Genomic DNA, 18784 nt, shown 5'->3' with positions numbered 1-18784 from the left:
AAGTTCATTGGGGGTGAGTAGGCGCTTTGTTGTTTTTGGTAGTGTTGTTGCTGGCTGTGTTGGTTGTTTTCTTGTTTTTTGTCTTTTTTCTAACGATTTCTTTTATTTTAGTCTTTTCGAGGTTTTAATTTCGTTTTCTTTCACTTCTTTCTTCTTTTGTTTCATCCTTTTTTTTTCGTTTTGTTCTTTTTATCCTCTTTTCTTCTCTTTTCTTTCCTTTCCTTTTCTTATTTATCCTTTTCTTCTCCCTCCTCCTCCTCTTCCCAGTTCTTTCTTTCACTTCATCCTTCCTTTGGTATTTTTCTTGCTTATTTTTTCTCCTCTTCCTCCTTCTCCTTTCATTTCCTCCCTTATTCATTCTTCTTACTTCTATGATTATTACTCTGATTATTTTTTTCCTGCATGCTCACTTCTCTTTCCACTCCCCAAGAATTCCTGTCACTGTCAGGTCCACATGTCGACTCACTTCAATGCATGACAGGAAGAGCATGTCACTTCCTACACCACTTAACGTGAATTAGCTGCCTTTTGCCAGTATAATAAGTAAATAAATGTACTAGAAATGTCTGCATGTATAACGCTTTGTCACCTGTATATATTGACATGAGTTGATTGAATTTCTACCTGTATCTAATATTATTGCTCGAGGAATCTTCAATACAATCTCGTCTTCAGTGATTTTGTAAGTAATGTTTTAAGTAATAACGTTAAGTACATGTAAGACAGGTGAGTGTCTATAAATGGGGCTCTAGGAAGGTATTAGTAGATTTATGTGTAGTTTAAGGATGTACTGATCTGTGTGTGTGTGTGTGTGTGTTCTCCATATCTTACATACACCTATAATAGTGGTAAGTGTTGTAGTTGTTGTTGTTGTTGGTGGTGGTGGTGGTGGTGATGATGATGATGATGATGATGATGAACCTGACGAAGTAACAAAATATCAAAATAACAACATTGCTACTCACCATTTTTTCTTCCAACGCTTTCCTTTCCTGTGACGGTTTCCTCTTTTCATAACTTTATTTTCTTAACTCACTGGAGGCTGTTCCTGCTTATTCGTCTGTATTCTACCCACGCTGAAAATAAAGCCAAAATAAGTAAACAACAACAACAACTTACACGTAATTAAAGTATGCAACTGACAACACGAGAAAAGAGAAATAAAATAAAGGAAAAAAAACTATTAACCAAAAGTACAATTAGCCGAACGAACAAACTAACGCACTCGCCTCACCGTTACATCACATCAAGCTAACGGCAAACGGGCGTAACGGTTCCTTAACGCCCGCGGGAAATTATGATAACGAGGCCGCTTTTATAACCATTAGACAACGCTAGGCTCCCAGATTAACATAAACATGAGTAATTATCAACGTGTTTGCATTACTTCGATTGCCTGGGGAAAATCTCTTAATTATATATACGCATTAATGTGTGTGTGTGTGTGTGTGTGTGTGTGTGTGTGTGTGTGTGATTAAGATTGCATTTGGCACGTGTCTGAATGTGGCTATAAAACACACACACACACACACACACACACACACACACACACACATTTCAAGGTTCATCATTCACACACACACACACACACACACACACACACACACACACACACACACACACACACACACACAGAACAACTGGTATACGATTTCAAAAAGAGGTTCGTCTTTCATACAACAAACTCACATACATAAACAAACCAACTAATAAATAAATAAATAAAATAAGATAAAATATAATAAATACTTCAGTTACCCCTAAAGAGCTAGATTCTGGCAGGTCGAGAAAGAATAAAACACATTTGAACCTTATTTCTACCATTATTCCTTATCACACATGCATCTAAACCTCCATAAAGCTTCTCCAGTCCCTTATCTATTACCTGGTCTATGTTCAACCCTTAAAACTTATCTAGAACCCGTGTAAATGGAGAAAAATAAAGCTCACTCACAACACCGTTCTCTTCCTCCTCCTTCCTTCCTTCTCTTCCTCTTACCAGATTATCGTACTCAGTCTCAGCCCATTATATTTTTCCGGATATCTGACGTGTAACTATTGCAAATATATCTATAATTAATGTTTTGAGCTGTTATTTAAGTTGGCTATCGTTATTTGTGTTGCTACTACGAGTTTTTGGATCTGAAACTGATAATGTTTACAGTAGCCTAATCACAGAGTTATAACCATGTATTTAACTCTGAGCCTAATGGTCTGAGTACGACAGTCTAGTAATGTGGCGCGAACTGGGTCTATATCATCATTAGTTTCCAGTCTGGCGTGAATATTAAAAGGCTAAATGCTCTTGATATGAAGGAAATATATGTTGTGTGTTTAAAAGTTTCAGTTATCGTTTTGAAATTAAGGTTTTGATCCGAGTTGGTTTCCTATAATTTTATCACTTTTTCATTCCTTATTCGCGCTCTTCCTTCCTCCTTGTAACTTCGAATCGTGTCAAAATTACGTCTTTTCTTAATTAATAGCGTGAAAAGTAGGTGAAAATTCTATTAAACGGGCAAATATTAAAATGTTTGTCCGGACTAGGCTATCGAATATCACTTTTTTCCCCCTTCATTCGCTATTCTCTTTGTAAAACCATGTCGAAATTACGTCTTTTCTTAATTAATAGCGTGAAAAGTAGGTGAAAATTCTATTAACTGGGCACATATTAACGTCTTTTCTTAATTAATAGCGTGAAAAGTAGGTGAAAATTCTATTAACTGGATAAATATTAAATTGTTTGTCCGGACTAGGCTATCGAATATCACTCTTTTCCCCTGTATTCACTATTCTCTTTGTAAAACCATGTCGAAATTACGTCTTTTCTTAATTAATAGTGTGAAAAGTAGGTGAAAATTCTATTAAATGGGTAAATATTAAATTGTTTGTCCGGACTAGGCTATCGAATATCACTTTTTTCCCTTTATTCGCTATTCTCTTTGTAAAACCATGTCGAAATTACGTCTTTTCTTAATTAATAGCGTGAAAAGTAGGTGAAAATTCTATTAACTGGGTAAATATTAAAATGTTTGTCCGGACTAGGCTATCGAATGTCACTTTTTCCCCTTTATTCACTATTCTCTTTATAAAACCATGTCAAAATTACGTCTTTTCTTAATTAAACCGTGGAAAATAGGTGAAAACTCTATTGAACGGGCAAATATTAAAATGTTTGTCCGGACTGGGCTATCGAATATCTCTTTTTTTCCCCTTTATTCGCTATTCTCTTTGTAAAACCATGTCGAAATTACGTCTTTTCTTAATTAATAGTGTGAAAAGCAGGTGAAAATTCTATTAACTGGGCAAATATTAAAATGTTTGTCCGGACTAGGCTGTCGAATATCACTTTTTTCCCCTTTATTCACTATTCTCTTTGTAAAACCATGTCGAAATTATGTCTTTTCTTAATTAAACCGTGGAAAATAGGTGAAAATTCTATTAAATGGGCAAAAAGTGAAGAAATAAGGGAGGGGTGATCTGCGCATGCGTGGACCCAGGATCAGCTGATGGTGTGAGAGTGGGTTGGCGGTTGGTGACTTCCATTCATATATTCCCCTAAAAGTAAGTGAAATAGAGGATTATACATTATTTTTCATGATTGTACTTGTAGCGCAATGTTTGCTGAGTATATATAGTTAGTGTGAAGTGACGGAATAACTTAGAACATAAGGAAAACGGAAGATGAAAAAGGGAATATGTGAGAGGGGGCGGGCTGACGGTTGGTGACTTTCCTTCATATATTCCCCTAAAACTAAGTGAAAAAGAGGATTATGCACTATATTTCATCATTGTATTTGTAGCGTAATGTTTTCTGAGTATATATGGTGAGTGTGAAGTGACGGAATAACTTAGAAGATAAGGAAAACGTAAGATAAACTGTGTGATTTTTGAGGAAACGGAGTTGGTGACTGGTGACTTCCCTTCATATATCTGCCGAAGAGTGAGCGAAAACGAGGATTAAAATTATTTTTCATGGTTGTACTTGTAGCGTATTGTTTTCTGAGTATATATGGTGACTGGGAAGCGTAGAGATTACACAAAACATATAGAAAACGTAAGAAATATAAGGACTAACTATGATAAATATTCCACCCGGCCGATCACATTTATCATTTTTACTCCTCAGTTTGTTAATACGCCATAATATCATAAACTCAATGTAAACAAACGACTAACATCCCTTCCTTTACCCTCTGTTTGTTATATTTATTGTGTTTATTCGTGCCAACAAGGAGAAACAGGGAAAATAATAGCTGAAAAATTAGTTTCGTGTGTATGTGTGTGTGAATGCGAGGAAAGGTAAACAAACACGCACGCACGCACGCACGCACACACCTGGGCACGCAAGATTTACCTGTATCCTAATTATATGGCACCTGAGCCTTTGTAGCAAGGAGGAGGAGGTAGAGGAAGGAGGAAGCTTAGGAGGAGTAGGAGGAAGAATGGATTAAAAGCAGGAAAGGAAGAGAGAGAGAGAGAGAGAGAGAGAGAGAGAGAGAGAGAGAGGGGGAAGAAAACGAATTACAGGAAGAATGGAAGAAAGAATTATAGGGATGGAAGAAGGAATTAGAGAGAGAGAGAGAGAGAGAGAGAGAGAGAGAGAGAGAGAGAGAGAGAGAGAGAGAGAGAGAGAGAGAGTGTTATGTGGTATCCAACCCTCCCTGGTTCACACAAACACGACAACGTAGGATTAGAGTTAATGGGCGTCAGGGGTTCGAACCGGTGTGTGTGTGTGTGTGTGTGTGTGTGTGTGTTCTGCCTTTTTTCCTTCATTAATTTCATTCTTTTTGTTTTTTTTCTGCTTTTTTATTTTGTTTTTTGTTATTGTTGCTATTTTTTTATTGTTGTCCTCTTCCTCCTCCTCCTCCTCCTCCTCCTCCTCCTCTCTTCCTGTCCCCTCTTCCCTCTCCTTCCCCTCCTTCCTCTCTCCCTTCCTCCTTTTCCTTTCTTTTGTCCCCCCTTTTCCTCCTTCAGCTCTCTCTTCCCCTCCCCTTTCCTCCCTGTCTTTCTCTTCATCCCCCCTTCCTCCTCTCCCTCTTTCCCCTCTTCCCCTTCCTTCCTCCCCTTCCCCCCATTCCTCGCGTGACGTCTCCCCGTCCCTTGACCATATAAGATGTCAATTAAGTCATGCTAACGCCAGACCTCATTAGTGGCTCCCCTACCTTGTCTCACCTGGGCCTAGCGAGGTGTGTGTGTGTGTGTGTGTGTGTGTGTGTGTGTGTGTGTGTGTAGGTGGAGACGTGACCTTACCTATTCTCATTTATCTTCTCTGTCCTTCTCTTCTTCTCCTCCTCCTTCTCCTCCTCTTTCCTCTTCTCTCCTTGCTTCTCCTGTCCACTCCTCCTTTCCCCTTTCTTTTCCATTCCTTTCCATGTTTTTTTGGTCTGTTTTAATTTCATTTTTATTTGTTTACGATTCTCTGGTGATACTCTTTTTGTTATTATTGTTTTTCTTTGTATTGTTTTGATCTGTTGTTGTTGTTGTTGTTGTTGTTGTTGTTGTTGTTGTTGTTGTTGTTGTTGTTGTTGTTGTTGTTGTTGTTGTTCTCTCTCTCTCTCTCTCTCTCTCTCTCTCTCTCTCTCTCTCTCTCTCTCTCTCTCTCTCCAGGTATGTCACGTGGGCCGACAGGTGTATGCATGTGTCCGGTGTTTACCTATGCGTGTGTGTGTGTGTGTGTGTGTGTGTGTGTGTGTGTGTGTGTGTGTGAGTGCGCGCGCGTTGATCTCGTGCCCAGACAGACAAACGGGAACCTGAACTTTTTCTTCCCTGTGTCTAATTTTGACCTCAACGAAAAAAAAAAAAAGAAAAAAACAAGGACAAGGTCACTTCTTCCCTCTTGCTGTGATTTTCTTTTTCCTCCTCCTCCTTTTCCTTTTCCTCCTCTTCCTCCTCCTCTTGATCTTCTTCGTTCTCCTCTTATTCCTCCTTTTCCTTCTCTTCTTTCTTCTCCCCTCCTTCTGGTCTTGCTTTTTTTCCTCTCGGCCTTCTCTTCATCTTCCTTCTCCTTCTATTGGTCTTCTTCACCCTCTCCTCCTTCTTCTTCTTCTCCTCCTCTTCCTTCTTCTCTTGGTCTTCTTCCTTCTCTCCTCCTTCTTCTTTTTCTTCTCCTCCTCTTCCTTCTTCTCTTGGTCTTTTCCTTCTCTCCTCCTTCTTCTTCTTCTCCTCCCCCTCTTCCTTCTTCTCTTGGTCTTCTTCCTTCTCTCCTCCTCCTTCTTCTTCTTCTTCTCCTCCTCTTCCTTCTTCTTTTGGTCTTTTTCCTTCTCTCCTCCTCCTTCTCCTCCTCCTCCTTCTCTTTCTCCTCCTCCAAGTCTTCATCCTTGTGTCGTGTTGGTATTTCCTTTTTCCTCCTCCTCCTTTTTTTCCCCCTTCTCCTCCTCCTCCTCCTCCTCTTCCTTCTCCAAATCTTCCTCCTCCTCATGTCGTGTTGTTATTTGCAGTTTATAAAAAAAAAGAGAAAATTTTAACCAAGCGCACCACCCCGTCCCTCCTTGCTGCCTCGTCCATTTCCATTTAATGTTGTCTCTTCCTCTTCAATTCCGAGGTTTTAAGTTTTTTTTTTTAGGGGGGGGGGGTGAAGAGAACATGAATTTTGGGGTTTTGCAGGATCAGTCACGCGTTCCATAACTTTATTTTTTTCTTCGTTTTTTTTTTTTTTTTTTTTTTTTTTGACTTTGAGAAACACATAATAATAAATAACTTGCATGTGTGGTGTGCAACTTTTTTGTGTAGTCTCTTTTTTTTCTTCTTTTTTTCGTTTTATTCGGGTCTTCAATTTCAGGTCACGTGTTTATCGTTGTTTGTGTGTCTGTGTGTGTGTGTGTGTGTGTGTGTGTGTGTGTGTGTGTGTGTGTGTGTGTGTTTGGATTCTTGTAGTATTCGAAGACAAGTCAAGTTAAGTAAGAAGGGGAAGGAGAAGAAATGAAAAAGGGAGAAGAAAGGGCGAGAGAGGAATACTTGAGTCAACCTAAAAAAAAAAAGGAAAATAAGTAATGGAAAAGAAAGAAAAGAGGATGAAAGGAAGAAGTAACATGGACGAACAAAGAGAGTAAAAAGAAGAAGGAAGAAGAAATGAAAGGAAAGAAAGAAGAACGCGAAAGGAAAAATGAAAAAAATCGTGGTTGAAATGAGAAAAAGAAGTGACGAAAACTGGACAGGGGAAAGAAAAGGTAAAAGAAAGCAACAATAGGGAACAAATGGATTAAGAAAGATCAAGAAAAAATGAAAGAGGAAGAGAAGTCAGATTCAAGAAAAAAAAATGATGATGAAAAATAAATAGAAAACAGAAGTGACGAAAACTGGACAGGGGAAAGAATAGGTAAAAGAAAGCAGTAATAAGGAACAAATGGATTAAGAAAGATAAAAAAAAAAATGAAAGAGGAAGAGAAGTCAGACTCAAGAAAAAAAAATGATGATGAAAAATAAATAGAAAACAGAAGTGACGAAAACTGGACAGGGGAAAGAATAGGTAAAAGAAAGCAGTAATAGGGAACAAATGGATTAAGAAAGATCAAGAAAAAATGAAAGAGGAAGAGAAGTTACTCAAGAAAAAAAATGATGATGAAAAATAAATAGAAAACAGAAGTGACGAAAAACGGACAAGGGGAAGAAAAGGTAAAAAAGCAATAATAGGGAACAAATGGATTAAGAAATATCAAGAAAAAAATTAAAGAGGAAGAGAAGTCAGACTCAAGAAAAAAAAATGGTGATGGAAAATGGGAAGGTATAATTAACGGAGTCTAAGGCGTGGCAGTATTTAGGCCACGGTAATGAGCTAATGAATGCTGATGAGTTATGCAAATCAGGCAAGATAATGAGGTAATGAGGTTCCGAGGCAGGTAGAGGCAGAGGTGTGACAGGTGTCCATTAGCGCTCATTAGTTAGTGGTGATGAGTGTGATGAGCGGGACAGCCTAGGCAGCATTCCACGGCAGGCGACATGATTCAAACCTCTATACTTGGAGTCAGACACGATTTGATCCTTTATTTTTTGGAGCCAGACACGATTCGATCCTTTATACATGGAGTGAAACACGATTTGATCCTTTATTTTTTGGAGCCAGACACGATTAGATTCTTTATACCTGGAGTCAGACACGATTCAAAACTTTATACTGTGATGGAGTCAGACACGATTTGATCCTTTATTCTTTGGAGCCAGGCACGATCCAACCCTCTGTTCACGATCCTCTTTGTCAGTGTTATGCTTTAAAACTTTGATTCAGATTCTAATACCTCTAATCAAACACTATTTAAACCTTCATACACGAGTCAGATACGATTTGATCCTTTATTCTTTGGAACCAGACACTACTGAATCCTCTGTTCACGATCCCCTTTATCATAGTAGTTACCCCTTAAGACTTTTATTCCGATCCTAAGACTGACAATTATTATGCACGATTCAAACCTTTATACACGGAACCAGACACTATCCAATCCTCTGTTCACGATCCTTTTTGTCAGATTCAGATCCTAAGACTACTAATTTTACATGATCTGAACCTTTATTCTTGATCATTCATGGAGTCAGACACGATCTAATCCTCTGTGCATGGATCCCCTTGTTAGTGTTATGCTTAAAAACTTTGATTCAGATCCTAAGACTACTTACACACGAGATCCTAACCTATATTATGCACGGTTATTCACGATTATCCCGCGAAGACTGACACGATTCAACCCTCTGTCGATGATCCTCAAAATTTAAATATCGATTCTGAACAAAAGAAGATGGAGACAGAGAAAAAGGAGATGAAAGACAAAAAAGTAAAATAGAAGAAAGAGAGAATGAATGAAAGAAGAAGAGAGAGGACGTAGAAGTGTGGTAGTGATGGTGGTAGTGATGGTGGTAGTGGTTGTGGTGGTGGTGGTGGTGGTGGTGACGGAGAGTACAGCACGATATCAACACATAAAAAACTCCTGGGCATGTATTTTGTGCCTAATGACCATGTGTGTGTGTGTGTGTGTGTGTGTGTGTGTGTGTGTGTGTGTGTGTGTTCATGACCCCTACTTAACTATTTTTATCGCCATCCCCATCTTCCCCATCCCTCCCCTTCCTTCCCCATCCCTCCCCTTCCTTTCCCGTCCCTCCCGTTCCTTCCACATCCCTCCCCTTCCTTCCCCATCTCTCCCTTTCCTTCCGCATCCCTCCCCTTCCTTCCCCATCCCTCTCCTTCCTTCCCCATCCCTCTCCTTCCTTCCCCACCCTTCCCCTTCCTTCCCCATCCCTCTCCTTCCTTCCCCGTCCCTCCCCTTCCTTCCCCATCCGTCCCCATCCTTCCCATCCCTCCCCTTCCTTCCCCATCCTCCTTCCTTCCCCATCCTCCCTCCTTCCCCCATCTCTCCCTTCCTTCCCCATCCCTCCCCTTCCCCATCCCTCCTCTACCTTCCCCCAATTTCAACTTCCTTCTCCCATTCCCTCCTCATTCCCCTTCCCCCTTCCTGCATCCCCACTACACCCTTTCCCCACCATCCCCGACCTCCCCATTCCCTCTACTCCCCCTCCCCCAGGACAGGTCTCAGGGGTCAATTACCTTCTTCTTTTACCATCTTCTTCCATGTCATGGCTGAGGCCTAACAATATGGGGGGAGGGGGGAGGGGGGGGGGTGACGCTAATGAGGGAATAAAAATGAGGGAGAAGTGTATTAGGAGAGAGAGAGAGAGAGAGAGAGAGAGAGAGAGAGAGAGAGAGAGAGAGAGTATTGATAAGAAAGTGAAGTATTTTTTTGTATATATGTTTTATCAGTGAAGAGAAGCTTATGATATTACAACTGTTGCCAGAGAAAAAAAAAATCTCAGCTCATAATGATAAGTATATAAGTTTAAGTATATCCTGTGTGACTTATAATATGTAAACTAGTTGATAAAGGAGGAGGTGAGAGAGAAGGAGAAGGAGGAGGAAGAGGAGGAAGAACTAGAAGAAGAGAATAAGGAAAGGAGGAAGAAAGAAAGGAAGAAATACCAACACCTCATCATCATCAGTGCCTTAAGAAAAACGTAAAAAATATTACAAAAAAAAGTGTAAGAGGAGGAGGAGGAGGAGGAGGAGGAGGAGGAGGAGGAGAAGGGGAGGAGCAGCAGAAAGGATAAAAAGTAAGACAGATTGATTATGAAGGATAAGGAGGAGGAGGAAGAGGAAGAAGACGAATAAGAAAGAGGAGGAGGAGGAGGAGGAGGAGGAGGAGGTAGGAGGAGGACCAATGACAGGGAAGGAGAAGGGAAGTGACAAAGGAAATTAAAAAAAGAGGAAGAAGGGGAGGAGAAGGAAGAAGAGTAGGAGGAGGGATGATAAGAAGATAGACAGGGCAATAGAATGAAGGTTGAGTGAGGACGAAATGGTGATGATAGTGGTGGTGATGGTGTTGTGTTAGGAGGTCGATGTGGTGGTGACCCTTCTCATTAGCTGGAAGTATTAGTGGTGGTGGTGATGGTGGTGGTGAGGAAAGAGGAAAAAAAGGAAAAAGGAGAGAAGAGAAGGAGAGAAGAAAGGGAGAGAGGGGAAGGGAGACACGATTTCTAGTTTACATTAGATAAATAAATAGATACACAGATAGATAGATAGATATGTTGATAAACTGATATATAAAAGACCGAGATAGATAGACAGATATAGAGACAGATAGATAGAATAAGAGAGAGAAAGATATATTAATAGATAAATAGACATAGTTGAATAGATAGTCACATTAATAGATAAAGTAAAAATATAGTTAAACAAGAAGAATTCGCTCATGTTTCTTGTCTATTATGCAGGTGACTTAAAAAAAAATGACGACCCGTAATGATAATAATAGAGGCAATAATAATGGTGATGCCGGGAATGAATGGCACTGATGGTGATGGTGGTGGTGATGGTGATGGTGGTGGTGGTGGTGGTGGTGGTGATGGTGGTGGTGATGGTGGTGGTTGTGATGGTGAGGATGGTGGTCTGTTTTTTTTCTTCCTTGCTTATCCTCATTTTTTTTTCCTGTATATTTTTTTATTTATCCTTTCTCATTTTCTCTCATTCTTTCTTCTTTCTATCTTTATTTATTCCTTCCTGTTTTTCCTATTTTCACTCTTATCTCTCTTCATGTTATTCGTTTCTTCAATTTTATTCTTTCTTATCCTTTCTTATTCGTTCTCTGTATTTCTCCTTTCTTATTTCTCTTCTTCCTTTCTCTCATCTCATTTTTTTCTTTCTCTTAAACGTGTATTAAAAAAAAAAGATGGAGGAAGAGGAAGGGGAATAGGGAGGGTAGAGGGTACTTATGATTATCCCTTCATTTTTTACCCTCTTCCTTATCTCTTATCTCCAATACGTGTGAAAAGAAAAGATATAATTATTTTCTTATCATATTTCTTTATTCATCCCATTCTTTCTATTGCATCCATTATCAAACCCAAGAAAAAAGGAGAAAGGGATGACAATGCTAATCTCCCTATCCCCTCCTCCTTTCCTCCTCCTCCTTCTCCTCCTTCACCTCCTTCTTCTCCTTCACTAAAGTCATCTTCCTTCCTTCTTTCCTCCTTCTCAGGCTTTGAAGTTTTTTTTTTTTTTGTATAAGTCAACTGGAGTCTGTCAGGGAAGGTGTGTGTGTGTGTGTGTGTGTGTGTGTGTGTGTGTGTGTGTGTGTGTGTGTGTGTGTGTGTGTGTGTGTTTGTGTGTGTGTGTATGACGGCGAAGGAAAAGAAATGCTGTGCTTTAGGAATATACGTCAAAGTCTTTATATATTTAAGGAAGAATTTAGTTTTTTTCTAACTTGCAAAATGAAAAAAAAAAATAGAATCGTCTGACTATACGTGAATTGCTTTTTTTTAATTCTGTATCGCGTAATAAAACGAGAAAAAATATTAAAGAGAAACGTTAAAATAAGTGATTCGAGGTTCCAGTCTCCACTTCTGAGTTATCCCTGTAAAAACAAAGAAAACGGAGGTGATTGGTGGGGAAGAAAATACCATGTGGGACGCCGCTGGATTATATATACACGGTTGATGTGGCCTGTGTTGTCTCTACGGCTTTTCGTCCTCATGGGCTCACTTGAGTTTTATTTTCTCACTGTTGAAAGTTTACTCTTGTCATTAATTTTATGTGTTTGAGGTGATTGTGTTTGTATATTACTCAATGATCGTTTTATGGGTTTATTCTGTATGGTTTCTTTCTCTCTCTCTCTCTCTCTCTCTCTCTCTCTCTCTCTTGAAAATCGTGTTAGCCGTAAAGTATTTTAAATTCCTGCGGTAAATTCTCTTTTTTTGTCTGTCTTTCCGTGTAATAGAAAAAAAATATCGTGAGAGTAAAAAAAATCACCTTTGATATCTTAAGATAAACGAAATATTTGAGAGAGGAAAAAATAATAGAGAACGTGATTATTTTCTTTTAACTTTTTGCTCTCAAGGTAAATTTTCGTGAACATTAGCAATTTTCACGAGCTAACAAACACTCGAAAAAAATTTACAACCCCCTAAAAAACACTTAAACAAACTCGTTCATATATATATAAAAAAACAAAAAACAATCCAACTTGCCAGACTGAAGAAAACGGATAGGCATGCATGAAACTTAATGGTAGACTAGCCAAGACTTGTCAGGGGAGGCGGAGGCAGTTATAGTGGGCGGGGGAGGGCGGCGGCGGCGGCGTAGCGTGCGTGAGAAAGATGGAAGTGTTGGTGGCGGTGGTGGTGGTGCTGGCGGCGGTGGAGGTGACGGGAGGTTGGTCAGAGTGGTGGTGGCCGGGAGCGGTAGAGCACGTGAATCCCCTCCTCTCTCCCTCCACGCACACGCACAACCACTCCACTCCACTCCACTTCGAAACAGAAAACACATCATCTCACTCCGTCTCAGTGATGTAAAAGTCTACGGTGATAGCTGCCACGTTTCATTTACTCCGGAGAAACGATTGTAGTGAAATTTTCTTCACCTCTCTCCCACTACTCCACTCCAGCCTACTCCACTTGGAAACGGAAAACTCCACATCATCTCACTCCGTCTCAGTGATGTAAAGTCTACGGTGATAGGTTGCCATGTTTCACTTACTCTGGCGCAACGATAGAAGTGGAATTTTCTCTCCTCCATCAAATCAACTCCACTAAGAACGCGGAAAACTCCACACCTCGCTTCTTTCCAGTGATGTTAGTTTTAAAAGTCTACGGTGATAGCCTGCCGCGTTTCACTTACTCAGGCGAACCGATAGTATAGGAATATCTGCTTCACCTCTTCCCTCGCACCTGCAGACCATGACATGTGTGTGGTTTTGATTATGGTGGCAGTGAAGGTGTGTGACGAAGGAGCGTGATATGAAGGTGAGGTTATTCCAGGCAACAATGGTAGATAATACTTCACGTTCACGGCATGACTTTGAAAATTGTTGTTATTGGGAAAGTTTCGCAAATTAGCGTCGCCCCCAAAAAATATTTATGATGATAGTGAAGTTTTTGTGTGACCTTGAAAAAAGAAAAAAATATTGGCATTGCTGTTTTTTATCTATTATTATTATTATTATTATTATTATTATTATCATTATTATTATTATTATTATTATTATTATTATTATTATTAATATTATTATTTTTATTTTTACTATTACCGTTGCTGGTGTTGCAATAATTAATGTTTTTTGTCATCTGCGAACGTCCGTGAACTGTAATATTTATGGGCAGTGTTCATGGAAGGAGTGTGTGTGTGTGTGTGTGTGTGTGTGTGTGTGTGTGTGTGTGTGTGTGTGTGTGTGTGTGTGTGTGTGTGCTAATTTATGTGTGTCGTGTGAGAGTATTTATGGTTTAGTGTGTGTGTGTGTGTGTGTGTGTGTGTGTGTGTGTGTGTGTGTGTGTGTGTGAGAGAGAGAGAGAGAGAGAGAGAGAGAGAGAGAGAGAGAGAGAGATCTGAAAATAAGCGAATAAGCGAATAGGCAAGCATGACTAAGTGCGTCCGTGCGTGCGTGTGTGTGAGTGCAGAATTTCGAGGCAAAAGGAGAACAAAAATGAGGGAGAAAACGTAAATATGTTAATAAAAGAAAATAGGTACGTGGGACAGAGAGAGAGAGAGAGAGAGAGAGAGAGAGAGAGAGAGAGAGAGAGAGAGAGAGTATTGCATGATAAGTATTGCATGAGAAAAGGAATGAACCCTCAAACACATATATACTTGAAAATACTTACAGATAATTCGGCCGTGTGTGTGTGTGTGTGTGTGTGTGTGTGTGTGTGTGTGTGTGTGTGTGTGTGTGTGTGTGTGTGTGTATTTGTGCGTGTGTGTGTGACATTGAACTTCTTGGAAATGCTCTTAAATGCCGGAAATCGTGTGCAAGGGAACATTTTTTTCTGAATTTGAAAACTGAAAATGAAAAAAAAAAATGTTGATAATTAAAGAAATAATTACATACATAAATACATATAAATCTAACTCTTCACTTCATTCATTTATCAATCTTATAACTACTTAATTGCCTCCCTAATTAAGTAAGTAACCAATTCGTTAACTATCTAAATGAGTGGGCATGAAAAAAATGTTATCAAGTCTTCAAGGAATTCGCTAATCATTTTTTTAGTAGATTATCTTGGAAACTAAGGAAATAAATAAATAAGTAATAAATTTATAACCAATATTTCTTCATCTTTATTTTTTACTCTTATTTTTATTATTTTATCATTTATTATTTCTTTACCATTTCCTCTTTTATTTTTGGTATATCAATTAAAACAGTGTATACAAAAATGTCATTCTGCTTATTATATTTTTTTCATTTACGTCAGACAAATTCAATTATCGACACAGTCCTTCTATTTTCGTCCCTTCATTATTCTTCCTTCCTCTAAAATAGTAATTACATTGTGCGAAGAAAAATATTAGTGACCCCTTCGATCGGCCCACCGGTTTTCCTTTTTCTTTTGTCTTTATTTTTGATACTGAGAAGAAAGTGATTTAATGAGATGAGGAAGTGAGTGGAACGAAGAGGAATGTGAGGAAAGAACTCGGTTGACCTCATTCTTGTTCTTCCTCCTCTTATTCTTCCTTTTCTTCTTCTTTTTCTTCTTCTCCTTTTTCTTCTTCTTCTTCTTTTTCCTCTTGTTCTTGTTCTTCTTGTTCTTTTCTTGCTCTTTTTCTTGTCCCTGTTCTTCTTACTATTCTCTTTCTTCTTCCTCTTCATCTTCTTGCTCTTTTCCTCTCTCACTCTCTATCTATGTATCTTTCTATGTATTTATTTATATATTACTCTGGACAATTTATAACTTCATCAACATCTCCTCCTCCTCCTCCTCCTCCTCCTCTTCCTCCTTCTCGTGGAAATGGGCAGGATCAGCGGACATTTAAACCCTTATGGCGAATCTTCTCTTAAAAGTCAAGGTTCGTGGCTGAGACAGTTAGCGCCGACCTAACGACAACTCACACACACACACACACACACACACACACACACACACACACACGCACACGCACACAAACGCATACAAATAGGCAAATAGTGCAACATGACATGACCGACCGAGCTTAGCTTATAAAAAAAGTTAGGGGAAAAAGTGTTTCAAAAAGCGACCTTCACCTGGAACGCAAAAGTAGTATGTTAAAGTAATGCGTGTTCTTCTTACCTGTCTTAACGTTTACCTGTCTGCTTTACACCTGGGGAAAGAGTTAATGAGGCACTGTTCTCACCTGCTAGCCTTCTGACCTAATTTGTATCTTTTTAAGTCTACGGTGAGAGTTTGCCGCGTTTGATTATGCTTTGGAGAAACTACTAGTACAGTCATGGGATCTCTTCACCTCCATCACACTTGCGGACCGTGATAGTTTTTTTTTATGACGATGGTGTTAGTGAAGGTTATCGAGAGGGTTATTTCTTGCTTCCTCGTTAGTTCTCACACCTTTTTCTTATTGTACTTTAGTTTGCCCTCCTCTCTGTCTCTCTTTGTTCTCTTCTTTTAAGTTCATGTTCTTAATATCTTCATTTTCCTCTCCCATTTTCATTTTCATTACTGCGGAGGGAAAGTGAAAGGCAGTAGGACTCCTCCCACCCTCTTTCTTTTCCGCTCCTCTTCTTCATTTCCTTCCCCTTCTTTCTTCCACCACTTCCTCCTCTCTAACCTCCTTCACACCTTTCCACTTCTTTCTTACCTTGCACACACCTGGGTCACGCGTCTTCCTCAGGTATATAAGCTCTCACCCGTACCTGTCTGTTTACCTACCTGCTTACCTGTGTGTGTGCGTGTCTGTTTGTGTGTTTGTCTATCTGTCTGTCTGTTTGTGTATCTGTCTGCTTGTGTTTGTCTTTGTGTCTGTTTGGGTAAGGGTCTCTTTCTTTTGGTCATTGTATGTCTATATTTCTTTCTGAATGTCTGTCTGTCTGTTTCTTTGTCTATCTCTTTGTTTGTTTCTTAGTGTGTGTCTGCATATCTCTCTCTCTATCTATATCTATTCATTTATCTATATCTATCCATATCTACATCTCTGTCTGGTTATCTCTGTTTCTTTATCTCTTTATTTGTCTATTTTTGTCTCGTCTATCTGTCTGTCTGTCTGTCTGCCTGTCTCTGTCTGTCTGTCTGTCCGTCTGTCTCTGTTTATATCACGTGTTTCCAACCTTCAAGAATTTCTAAGGCAAGACACGACATACAGCGATTATTCGGACGCTAAAAGGGAGCGAAATTGTGTTGGGAAAGAAATAAAACCCGCGAATGTTGTTTTCTGAGATATGCATGTTTTCACTTTTCTTTTTTTCTTCTTCTTCTTATGTCCAAATTGTAGGCTGATTGTGTTGTTGGGGAATGGATGAGAGGTGGTTATGGTTGTGTTCGCTCCTGGCTGTTCTATAAGAAGGATAGTAATTGCTTGTTGTGGAAATGCAGGTGTGAGATGGAAGGTGAGGTGAGGTGAGGTGAGGTTGGGTTAGCTTAGGTTAGGTGAGGTGAGGAGAGGTTAGGTGAGGTTAGGTTAGGTGAGGTGAGTTTTGGTTAGGTTAAATGAGGTTACGTATGGTGTGGTTATGTTAAGTTAGGTTAGGTTAGGTGAGGTTAGGTATGGTGTGGTTAGGTTAAGTTAGGTTAGGTTAGGATAGGTTAGGTTAGATGAGTTAGATAGATTAACGAAAAACGCAATCACCAAATCTCTAACGATCAACAGAAGGGTCATTTAACACAACCCACAAACTCATTAATATTCCCAAGCTCTCCCTGATAAAAAAAAAAAAAAAAAAACAGACAGACAGGGAGAGCAAGACAAATGGTTATAACGGCCGCTTTGCACCTCTTGACGGACGGGCCGATAGATGGAAGGTCGAGTAATGGCCTAAGCTTGCACATTCTTCAGTGTCTTCCCAATTCCCTGGTCACGGGGTTGCAGCGACACCAGTCAGTTAGGTTCACGACCCTCAGACACGCAACGCTCCTCCTCCCCCCCCTTTCATGCCGCCTCAAGCCCCCCTTCTGCCTCTCTTAGCATTCATCTTCCTTTCTCTTCTTATTCCTGGTCTTCTTTCCTCCCCTCTTATCTTTCTTCCCCTCCTTTTCATGCCGCCTCAAGTTCCCCTTCTGCCTCTCTTAGCATTCATCTTCCTTCTCTCTTCTTATTCCTGGTCTTCTTTCCTCCTCTCTTATCTTTCTTCCCCTCCTTTTCATGCTACCTCAAACTCCCCTTCTGCTCCTCTTCCAATTCATCTTCCTTTTCTCTACTTATTCCTGCTCTTCTTTCCTCCTCTCTTATCCTTCTTCCCCTCCTTTTCATGCTACCTCAAACTCCCCTTCTGCCTCTCTTAGCATTCATCTTCCTTCTCTCTTCTTATTCCTGGTCTTCTTTCCTCCTCTCTTATCCTTCTTCCCCTTCTTTTCATGCCGCCTCAAACTCCCCTTCTGCCCATCTCAGCATTCATCTTCCTTTTCTCTTCTTATCTCCTTATTTTTGCGACTCTTTCCTTATCTCTCCTTTATCCTACATTTTTTTCCTTATTCGTATCTCACACCTTCGCCACCTTACCCCACCTCTTCTTCCTTTTCCATATCCTTCTTCATCCCCTCATCCTCGATTCTCTTTTCCTTACTTCTCTCTTATTCTGCATTTCCGTTATTCGTCTCTCAAATTCCCTCACTCTCCCTTCGCTCCTATATGCCCCTCTTCTTCCTTCTCTTAATAATCCTTTTCCATTTCCTTCTTCATCCCTTTATCATCATATCTCTTTCCTTCTAGCAGTGAATGGGTACCAGGTATTACTCGGGGGTTGTGTCCCGTCTCCTGGGATCTGTTTCCTTCTCCTATAATTCCTTCCCCCTTCTGTCTCTCTGCGGCATATGACCACAGATGTTGCGCCGACTAAACGAAACTTTCCAACTACTTTCCCTTTCCTTATCTGTCTCTTATCCTGAATTTCTGTCGCTTCTTCTAATCTATTACTTACACACCACTTTAAGCATCTCGCCTTCCTCTCTTAACACTCCTTTTCCTCGTTTTCCTCGTCTCTCTTTCCTTATTTGTCTTATTCTGTATTTCTGTTCCTTTTCCCGGTTTGTCTCACACACCTCTCGCCTCCTCACGCTAACCCAGTGGTCTAGTTTTTTGCTGTCCATTATTTTCCATTACCCCGCGTCTTCCTCCGTCTCCATTAGGTCCTCTCAGCGCAATGGCAATGAGGATAATGGTGATCCGAAGATGACCGGAATTTATAAGTTGGAAAAAAAATAATCACGAGCATATTTTCTCCTTTTCTCGCAATCACAAGAAAAAAAGAATGTCCGGAATTGCATGTCGCCTTCACTCACACACACACATACGTACACACACACACACACACACACACACACACACACACACACACACACACACACACAC

At 39.9% G+C, this 18784-nt stretch overlaps 1 long non-coding RNA gene across 2 annotated transcripts in view; it reads right to left on the bottom strand.

Moving 5' to 3' along the window:
- LOC127003516 (uncharacterized) overlaps positions 1-18784 on the bottom strand; it is a 66497-nt gene that overhangs the window by 21695 nt on the left and 26018 nt on the right. Inside the window, exons 1-2 of one of the 2 annotated variants that reach the window (XR_007757110.1) lie at positions 1955-1971; positions 966-1076 (exon numbers count right to left, since the gene is read on the bottom strand). This is a non-coding gene — a long non-coding RNA (uncharacterized LOC127003516). Of the gene's footprint in view, positions 1-965; positions 1077-1954; positions 1972-18784 lie in introns of those variants that run through there. The other variant, XR_007757111.1, reaches the window with a different exon arrangement.

The sequence above is a fragment of the Eriocheir sinensis genome, chromosome 25 (genome assembly GCF_024679095.1).
Source record: "Eriocheir sinensis breed Jianghai 21 chromosome 25, ASM2467909v1, whole genome shotgun sequence".
Classification (NCBI taxonomy): Eukaryota; Metazoa; Arthropoda; class Malacostraca; order Decapoda; family Varunidae; genus Eriocheir; species Eriocheir sinensis.
Note: the sequence above shows the minus strand (reverse complement) of the source record. Positions and strands in the feature narration are given on the sequence as shown.